The 9,505-nt window shown below is 46.0% G+C and overlaps 1 protein-coding gene across 5 annotated transcripts in view; it reads left to right on the top strand.

Annotated features, from left to right (window-relative positions):
* Positions 1-1,991: 1,991 nt before the first annotated feature.
* ZFAND6 (zinc finger AN1-type containing 6) overlaps positions 1,992-9,505 on the top strand; it is a 36,924-nt gene continuing 29,410 nt past the window's right edge. The window contains exons 1-3 of one of the 5 annotated variants that reach the window (XM_080626736.1): positions 1,992-2,077; positions 4,966-5,059; positions 7,899-7,945. The gene's annotated coding sequence lies outside the window, so the exon portion shown is untranslated. Of the gene's footprint in view, positions 2,078-2,473; positions 2,706-4,965; positions 5,060-7,898; positions 7,946-9,110; positions 9,184-9,505 lie in introns of those variants that run through there. The other 4 variants (XM_080626734.1, XM_080626733.1, XM_080626735.1 and 1 more) reach the window with 4 other exon arrangements.

The following is a 9,505-nucleotide window of genomic DNA, read 5'->3' as shown; positions in this document are numbered from 1 at the left end:
ATTCTGAATGCTTCAAGAAATCTACTTACTCCAGAATTATTATAACTGAGTTTCCTCTTTTGAGCACATCAGAAAACTGATGGGCTTCATTCACAACTTGAGAAAGATCACGTCAGAACATTCGGCTGCTCCGCCTTGACATTTGCTGCCATAACTTAACATTTGTTCCACCATGTGTTGCTGGTCAATAACTCCTGGCAGGAGCTGTCTGTCTTGTTTACTGTTTTCATTTCCCTTTTTATTCCCACTGCTGCCACTGCCAGCTGTTGTGCTGGTTGCTCACAACTGCAAAAGAATCTGTTGGCCTGTCTAAACAGGCACTGTCAATGTTCCACCCTACTCTTCTGCATCTCCATTTCTAATGGTGAGAGGAAACCTGCCACAAAGAAAGCAGCCTGAGATGAACCAAAGGGAATTTGAGGTTTTTAAAAAATTATATAAAAAAAGAGATGATCATGGAGAGGCTTGGAGGAATGTGATCATCCCCCCCACAGCTCCTTATGATTACTCCCAACACCATGAAAGCGCTCCAAATAATGTTGTGGGGAATGCTGTGATACCCACATGCAATGCAGGTCATCTTCTGTTCATACAGCCTGGCATTTGGAAGACTTATTGCATCAGCAAAGACAGCCAAGTGTGAATAATCTCTACCAAAATAGGTGTAAAGCTATGTTAGCGCTTCCATGCTGGTTGCACCAGCATTTTCTGGTGTTGATCCAAGCTCAGCTATTCAAAAAAAGGAATTAAGGGCCTTCTTCCCTTTAAGTTCTTTTGCCAGGTTTACGGTTCTACCTACTAGGCTCACACTATTGGTGACTGATCTTGCCCAGGGAAGATCACTGCTTGGACTTTATCTTTGCTGAAATCCTTGTGTATCCTGTTGCAATGCCTGCCTTAGGATAATCTCGAGTTCCTTTGCACAAGAAAGACCAAAACTTTTCAAATCTGTTCGCTGTTCCCCATGAGAATGGAAACGTTTTACCCATCTTCAGCTTCTCTGGCATCCTTTGAGCTTCACAATAGCTCACTTTTTTCTCCTCCTCCACAACTCAGTGCAAACTTAGCTCACCTCCTGGCAGCTCCCGAAGCCTTGGCCTGCTCCAATGTGCTCTCCACAGATAAAATTCCTCTTTCATTTCGCTTGTTTCATCTCTCTGGAATCCTGTCCTCCCTTCCTATCTGCTTTGAGCCTCCAAGTCTTTCAACATCCTTGAATCCTACCTTCAAAACCTTCCTTTATGGTTTAGCTTACAGCTGCCTGTGACATCAGACTGGGTATAGCGCGTGTGACATGAAAACGTTCTGTATAAAAATAAGCTGTGGTGTAATTGCCTCAGAGCCCCACAGTGGAAAAAAAAAAGAGATGAAAACAGAAGCAAATCATGCAAAGTATTGTAAATAACAAACTCCACAGCTGACTGTGCAGGGCAGGAGAAGTGGTGACCAGCATGTACAGACCCTACACAAGAGAAAGCCGTTGACAGGAAACCTTCTCCTCCACGGATTTGGAACTCCCCCATGGCAGAGGGGGTGGCAGCAGGCAGCTACACAGGATTTTTATAGCAAGATGAATTTATTTGTGAGGGAAGAGTGTTGACGAGGGATGTGAGGTATGACAGGGCGTGGTGTGAGGGGGGTGATCTCCTCACGGGCTACCCTAGGCCCATGGGTGGTCTCCCCTCTACCCAGGGCACCAGCCGGGTCCCCTGCCCCTCTTAGAGCTCGCCCGCTCAGCCCGTCCGGTACCGTTGGCAGCCGCCCGCCCGCCCGCTCCCGGCCCTCCGTTCGCCTCAGGTCATTCTCGGTATGTGCGGGGTAGAACGGATGACAGGCCGCTGTCCCTTTAAATAGCATTCAGTGGTTCACGTCGCCGCCGTCGCCTTGTAATAATTAGTCGCGGGCCGTAGCTCCGCCCCTCCGCGGCCTCCCTTCCTGCGCTCCGCCAATCAGCGCCCGACCGCGTCACTCTGAGGGCAGCGAAACACGGAGAAAAGGAAAAAAAAGTTTGGTGAGGAGCGATCGGGGCCCGGTGGAGCGGGCGGGCGGTGGCGGGACGCGGCGGGCCCGGAGGCAGGTGAGAGGAGAGCGGCCAGGTTGGGGGTCGGCGGGTGGAGCGGCTGCGGGCCGGCGGCCCCGCTCTGCGGCGGGGCAGGTGGGGCGGTGGCCGCCTGCTCGCCCATGGGGAGCGGCGGGGGATGAGGGCTGAGGCAAGGGCTCTCCTCGCACCCCTGTCTCACTCCGCTGACTCGTTCACCCGGCGGGCTCCTCGCTGCGGGGCGGCGGTGAGGCCGGGCCGGGCGCAGGGCCCTGGGGCTCCTTTTCTGCCTTTTTTGGTCGTTCCTTCCTCCTCCCCACACCCCCCCGCCGCGCAGCTCCTCGCTGCGTGCGCAGGAGCCATCCCAGGGCAGAGGTGTTTGTACTCGTGTCCTTGGGGGGAAGGCGAGAGGCGGCCGGGCGGCCCGCGGCGCGCCGCCAGCCCTGCGCCCGGCCCCGCCGCGCTCCCCTCCCGCCCCGGCACCGAGGTAATTTTAGCGTGGCCGGTGGGGAGCCGGCGGCGAGGCCTCCTTGGCCGGTGGGTTCCTGAGCTGCTGCGAGGGATCGCACTTGAACTGGTAGCGGTGCCCTGCAAGTGGCGGAGTCTTCCCCCCGGCTCTTGCTGGGGCCTTCTCCCCGGATTGCGGCTGTTGGAGGCTGCAGTCGGGGTATATGTTTCTGCTCCTCGGATAAGTTCAGTGAAGCGGTTTTGGCCGGGTTGGGGACATGATTATTTAGGCAGCAACATACAGTTTATGTTGTGGCAGGCACCCTTCCATTTAAACCAAGGGTTTAAGCCTACAACAGGCTGTCATCTTTTTGAGTGTTATTGTACGAAAAGTTTCTGTTGTTCCTGTGTTCACCCCTGTGGAAGTGTAGCCGAACTTCTAGGCTCTACAAAAAAGCTTGGAGTGATAGATAAGGGGCGTGAGTATCCACTCCTGTTTCCACAGGATGTTAGGATGGTGGATCTTAAAAAAGAAAACTAATTATTTTTCTTCCAGTGACAACAGCAAAATACAGAAGCTTCCACCAAATGTGCTGATGGAATGTGGAGGCATTTGGCAAAACTGATAGTAGTTACTTCTACTCCTATGTGGACTGACTTAAAGTGCACCGTTGTGTTCTGAAGTCCATTCCCTGGATGTTTGTCCAGGCTTGTCCTGTAATAGGTGTCATTGCTTAAGTGTTAGGGGAAGTAAAGAGCATGTAGGTTTTCCTTCATTCTTGTATGGATCTTATGGGCACGTCTTAACTGTGCCAAACTATGCTGAAGAGAGCAGGGTGCAGCTTAGTAAACTGCTCTATGGACTTTGTGGGGGTGTGGAAATCAAGAAGAAACTGTTTTCTTCCTCTTTCTTTCAAGCAAATGATTTTGTTTGTCTGATGTCACCTTAAATAATTTCTTTCATAGAGTGCTAATCCTGTTCTGAACTGTGGATGGTAACTCAACAATTGAGGAAACAAATATGTCAATTCATTCCTTAGTCTCTTCCCTATCTCTCCTTTAACTTTTATAGCTTTGCTCTTTGAATTCTGCCTGAGGTACTTACACCTGTTCTTTAAATTAATCACCTCACACAGAACAAGGGCACTGGGTCTTCTCTGATTTGCCATATATTCAGGCCAAAATGAGTGTGTGTTAGGATGATTTCTGTTGCTTATGATGCGGAATATCAAAGTGTGTGATATATCAGTGGCACAATTCCTTGGGTTTACTACTTTTCAGATAGAGCAGAACAAATTCCTCACTTCTGAAGAAACCATCTCCTGTGTATTTCATAGGATACCTCTTAAAATACTTTTTTGTCTTACAAAACTATGAATCATGTTAAAATAATAACAGATTAAAATAAATTTACTCCTTGACTAATCATGAATTTATGGCAGAAATGAACAACATTGTATGTTGCATAATACACTTGTGAGAGTGTGATCTGAGAATGCAAGTTTGCATTTCAACTCCTTATTACTTTATGGCCTCAGATGGCACATTCAAAACCTTATACAAATAGCTTGAAGGAGATAGTGGCAAGTTATCAGAGGGAGAGTAGCATTAAGGCAAACTACTGAAAAGTTGCTATGGTTACAGATAAAGGTAATCCCTGTTCCTGTGAAAGTGTCCTTTTGTAGCAGCTATATTAATCAGTCTGATTTCTGAGAGAGTTGTAAGTATGCAAACTTCTGGCTCCATTTTCTTGGCAGCTAATAGCTATGCAGCTATTCTTCTTATGTTTTCTAAATGGTGAATGGGTTATGACTTGCATTCAAGATACTTGATTTAAGGTACAAAGAGTATAGATTACACGTAAATGTAGTTGGACCATGCTAAATTCAATGAAAACTTTAGTATGCTTTTTTTTTTTTTTCCTTCCACTTGAGGTATCTGATTTCAAGGCAAAGTCTTTTAAAATGCCTAGACACCTTCTCAAGGACTCTGAAGCAAGTGATGTGGCCATCTATTACTGGAGGCCTTGGTGGTGTAGCTGTATAAGATATAATTACATGTCCTGATTTAAAAACGCCTCAAACATAACAACAGATGAAATAATTGAACACCCGCCCCAAACAAAAAAAACACTACCAAAAACCCAATCTTGAAACCAAACCAACATGGCAACTGTTGAGAGCGATTGAGACCTGTTATGGAGGTGCAGCTTTATAAGCCAGGAGGTAACAGAGAAGGGGGGAAGGGAATGATTCTCTTACTGGCTTATTCCCTATATTAAAGGACGCAGTTGGAATTTAACATGTGGATGAACTTTCAAGTTCCTGGGGTGGCTAAGCTTTGGGTGGTTTGAAGGAACTGCTAAGACTTACAGGGGAGTGTGTTCGTCTGATTCATCTGTACTGCTGTCCAGACAACTAGCCAGGCCCCTCTGATGAAGACGCAGTATTTACCGCATGCACATCTTTTGTTGTTTCCAGATTTAATTATTGCAGTACAGCGGCATATCTTGGATTGAAAGCAGCAAGAGGAAATCTCCAAGGTCTTCAAGACTACTGGAATCTCATCTGTCTGGTATGTTGTTCTCTCTAGACTCCTGGAATAGCAAGCTGAATTCTTTGTATGCAAGGGCCTCCTTAGTTACTTCTAAGAAGTCTGAAGTGTCTAGGATCTTGGCTTTTTATCAGCAACTTCATTCTTGGGAATGAATGTGCTATGTATTGATGGGGTTGTGTATAAGATTGATTTTGGTAATAGTGTTTGTAGTGTCACAGTGAATGTGTCAGCTCTGGAACCTTCAGTGGACATATGCTCTGACTTGTTTTCATCTTGCTGATCCAGCCTGAAAATCCCAGGTACTTTTGCAGACTTTAAAAACTACAGTCAAGTTGGAAAGTCAATTGCTAATTGACTTTCTAGAGACTGCCCACTGGTATATTGAAGATACATGAAAATGAATGTTTCTTCCCTCACACAGGGAATTTTCTCCTGCTGTCCTTAAGTAAACATGGCCCTCATGAAGTCTGTGTTGTTTAGCTTTGTTTAAAAAATGATTACTAATGTCTCAGTCATTTCTGAAATGCCCAAGTTCTGAAATTGTTACATATATAATACAGCAAGTTTGAGAACTAGTGTTTATAAACAGGATTGCAGCATCTGAGGGTATGAAAGGAATGGGAAGCTAAACATTATTTTTAAGGCTGTCTCTAATAATAAAAAAGCTGAAAGAGCTGTAATTGTTTGAAAATAATAAAAGCTTCATTACGTGCTGTGTTGCTGACATAACTGACAACCAGAGGGTAAAGTCCTTTTGTACGATGCAAGTTCAGTATGTGTGTGCAGCAGTTCAGTTGCTTTGCTACTTATTAACGTGTACAGAATCCAGGAGGTGCAGTGTATTTTAAGACTGTGAAAAACAGGTGCAGAATGTGAGGAAAGCTGTTGTGCTTTACACTGATCTGTTGGGAACCGGGCAGCGAGTAACCATTTCTTCATCTAATCCCTGAGCAGCCGTCACATGTACCTTTTGATCACTACTATTCTGGTCTCTGAAGTGGTGACTTGAAGATAAAAGGCTCTGTTCTTGATCTCTTGAGCTGTTGAGTCCTCCAAACTTGCTGTCTTCTCTATGTGTAAAATTGCAGAACAAATGGCCTTTTAGCTGTTCCATGATTACAGCAGTCAAATGAGAGTCAGGTGCTTTCTCTTGTTACTGTCAGTGCAAAGTTTGGTGGTAGCAAACTAAAGCTTTACAATGCTGCTGTCAAAACCTCCCTGCTTAATGGACTTGCAGCTGCAATCTGCTGTTTTGGGGTGTTTTTCTGCATTGTTACAGATGTAAGAACAGCAAAGCCATAACTGGACTTTAAAGTGGTGCCTCTGCATTTTCTTCAAAATGTGTATTCACAGGGAAAACAGGCTGGTTATGTACAGAAACTGAGCTTATAAGTTAGGCTTCTAAATATCTAGTTTCACTAGGCCCTCTTCAGCATGGGATAATACCTTGAATAGCAATTTTTTGTCTGGATTTCCAACATCTACAGATGTGTTTACCCGTGATTTGTAGTGCAGTGAGGCGGGTTCAGCTGTGAACCTCATTTGCATGTCCCACTTCACAGATTTTTATTAGTCTTTACTTATGTGAGGATAGCAAATTAGTCTTGTGGCATTCTTAGTATGATAATTTTGTGTTGTGTGTGGTTTGTTTTGGTTTGGGTTTTTGTTTTGCTTTAAATGAGATGAGGTAAGCAAATCTAGGAGGTCAGTGTTGGATAGAGGAGAACCTGCTTTGCCATTCCCCTTACGCTCTGGGTAAACCCTGCTCTTTCTTATCAGAAGCTGGCCAAACTTCTGCCAGAGCAGTGACTCTGAGGCAGATGGAAGGATCTGATGAGCACCGGAGTTGGCCAGACTGTGTGACTGGGGCGGGGGGAGGCAGGCAGAATTAGGTGAGAAAAAGGAGTAAAACTTCTCACTTGTAGTGATAAGGAGCTGCTAGTTGCCTGTGTAGCAGAAGCATGAGCTGAAATGTGGTGTGGTTGGTGATAAACATTACTTTTCATCACTGTTGCAGTTGCGAGGTGGCTTGGATGTCTGTGGTAGCATACAGAGCTGGAGAGTTTTGGGATAATGTGCCTGGTTTGGGTTTCTATTCTTCCTCCCCTTTTGAAAGTACTTAAACAATAACACTGACTTTAGGCTTGTCATGGCCTCTTTTAGCACTAGGTGGTTTGATTGATAGAGACTTGTGACTTATGCTCTTGTTTTTATGGGCCTAAATTTGATGTGTTCTAAACTTGAAGCTTTCCAAGATCGATTACTGAAATGCTTAAAGGATGTATATCTGGTATAACTGGTATGTTTTATTTGCATGAACTGTTTTCTTGGGTTTGATTGCTTAGATAATGTTTGGTCAAAAAATGTGACATGTAAGTATGGCCTCAGGGTTATCCTCAGGGGACTCGATTAACTTCTAGTCTGACTCATGCAGGGCACTGAAGTCAGGTGTAAAGGTTCAGGTCTGTTTCTCTCAGCTTATATTTTAGGTTCTGTAGGGGAAGTTATGCAAATCTTGGTAATTCCATTTGTGTAGTGTTTACTACTTAGTAACTTAAAACTGTATGAGCTGCTGCTTTTCACTCCTGTTCGGATTTGTGATGTGATAGATTGCTCTTGAAATAGAAGGTAACACTAAATGTGCTGTTTGACTGTTTTAGAGGAATTAAATGTCCTTCCAGAAGGTGTGTTTTATGCTCTGTTGGTGCATGCATCGCAGCTCAGGGGGGGAGTACTTGGCTGTAAATATTTTCCCTGATGCTGGGTGGTATTAGCAGTAAAGCAGATTTGCTAAATGTCTTGGGCTTGATCAGTCTGCATTAGGAAAGTTACAACAGATACTCATTTTGTGGAACAGGCAGAAGGTGAAGTAAGGGAAGGCGGGCTGCTCCAGCACTGGAAGAGGTAAGTGAGAACTAAAATGGGGGAGTTTACCCCTTCTGCCCCTGCACAGTACAAACTGAACCCAAATGTGCTTACACCGAGTGCTGCATCTTCCTCTAGCTTTACATCTTTAATTATTTTACAGTAAACATGTGACAATGTTTTATACAGGGCAGCCTTGCTGTGCAGATAAGTGATGTGTAACCATGATGATACTTGTGGGCGCAGGGGAAGCACTGGCGGTGTTTTGGCTCTTCCCCAGCTTGCTTGCTTGGAATGGGACGAGGTGTCGTATCTGCACCTGTGAAATATTGATTAAGCCTTGTTTTGGTTTTACTCTTCTTGCATGTTCCAAGACTTTTCACTTGATAGATGGGTGGAGAATTGCATCAGTGTTTATGTTGTGGAAAAAGAAACACTTTTCACCTAAACAACAGGTTTTTGTGTAGTGCTGAGAGGAAGTTATGCTGTGAGAAACGCTCTGGATTGTGAGAATCTGAACAGGGTCTTGCAAATGTGTTCAGTCAAGTGAAGCCTGAATAAGCACAAAAAGTTTCTGGCAGAGTCATAGTACCTTGTGAGATGGAGACGGTCGCTTCCTGCGGAGCTCCTCTTGTGCTGACTCACGCTTTCAGTTGAAACAAGCCTTGGGAACGGGCATCCCCACGTATTTTTAGCCAGGGTTACTAATTGATGTAGTGTGCCCGGCTTCGCGGCGTAACTCCAGCCACTCTCTAAGAGTGGATGGGCTCAAACCCCACGTCTAATTTTACCCTGTAAGTAGAGCAAGCCGCAGTTGTGTAACTGCAGCGGGTGAAGCATTTCCACCTCGCTCGCCTGCTCTCCTCACCCCAACCCAGCCGGCCTGAGAGCAGCGTGCAGGGTAGGGGTGGGTGCCCGCAGGGACCGGTGCTGCCGCTCGCAGGGGCACTCTCCGGAGCTGGCTCGGGGCGACGCGTCGCCAGCGGTTGTAGTTTGTCACAGCCCGGAGCGGGGTCCTGTCCCTTTAAGAACCCGCTCGCCCAGGGTGTTCTAACCCGCCCAGCCTAACCTGCTAGCAAGGAAAAGTTCTTTAAATAATGGATACGCCGCTCTGCCAATCGGGGAGCGGAGCCTGGCTGGTGGGGCGGGGCTTTCTCTCCTCGGCCAATCGTGGCGGGGAGGCGGGGCTGAGCGTCCAGGCTAGGTTGCGCCGAAGTGCAGCTCCAAGTGAAGTTAATCTGGGGTGAAGCAAACAGCAAATTGAGGCGATTTCGTGGGTAGGAATTTTTCGGTTCTAATCGTGTCGTGTGGTGTTATTTCGCCCTCCGGGGCAGCGAAGTTCATGTGCGTGGGGCTTTTTCTCCATTGTTTCGCTTTCTAATGATGGCAGGATATTAACATTTATGCAGGGAAGCAGAACAAAAGGGCTCTTTAGACAGGAAATAAGGTGTTGAGAGGTTCGAACTTGACCGAGTTTTCTTTTTTCATCTGTTGGCTTACACCGGGTGTTTACGCATGGAAGGATCGAGTCCTTCCAGCTTATCTTATGGAGAAATGTTAATTCTAAAATAGGGAGGATAATGCTGCCGGTTTGGAGTT

Source organism: Psittacula echo, assembly GCF_963264785.1.
Source record: "Psittacula echo genome assembly, chromosome: 10".
Classification (NCBI taxonomy): domain Eukaryota; kingdom Metazoa; phylum Chordata; class Aves; order Psittaciformes; family Psittacidae; genus Psittacula; species Psittacula echo.
The sequence above is the reverse complement of the archived record's forward strand: the minus strand, read 5'-3'. Positions and strand labels throughout refer to the sequence as shown.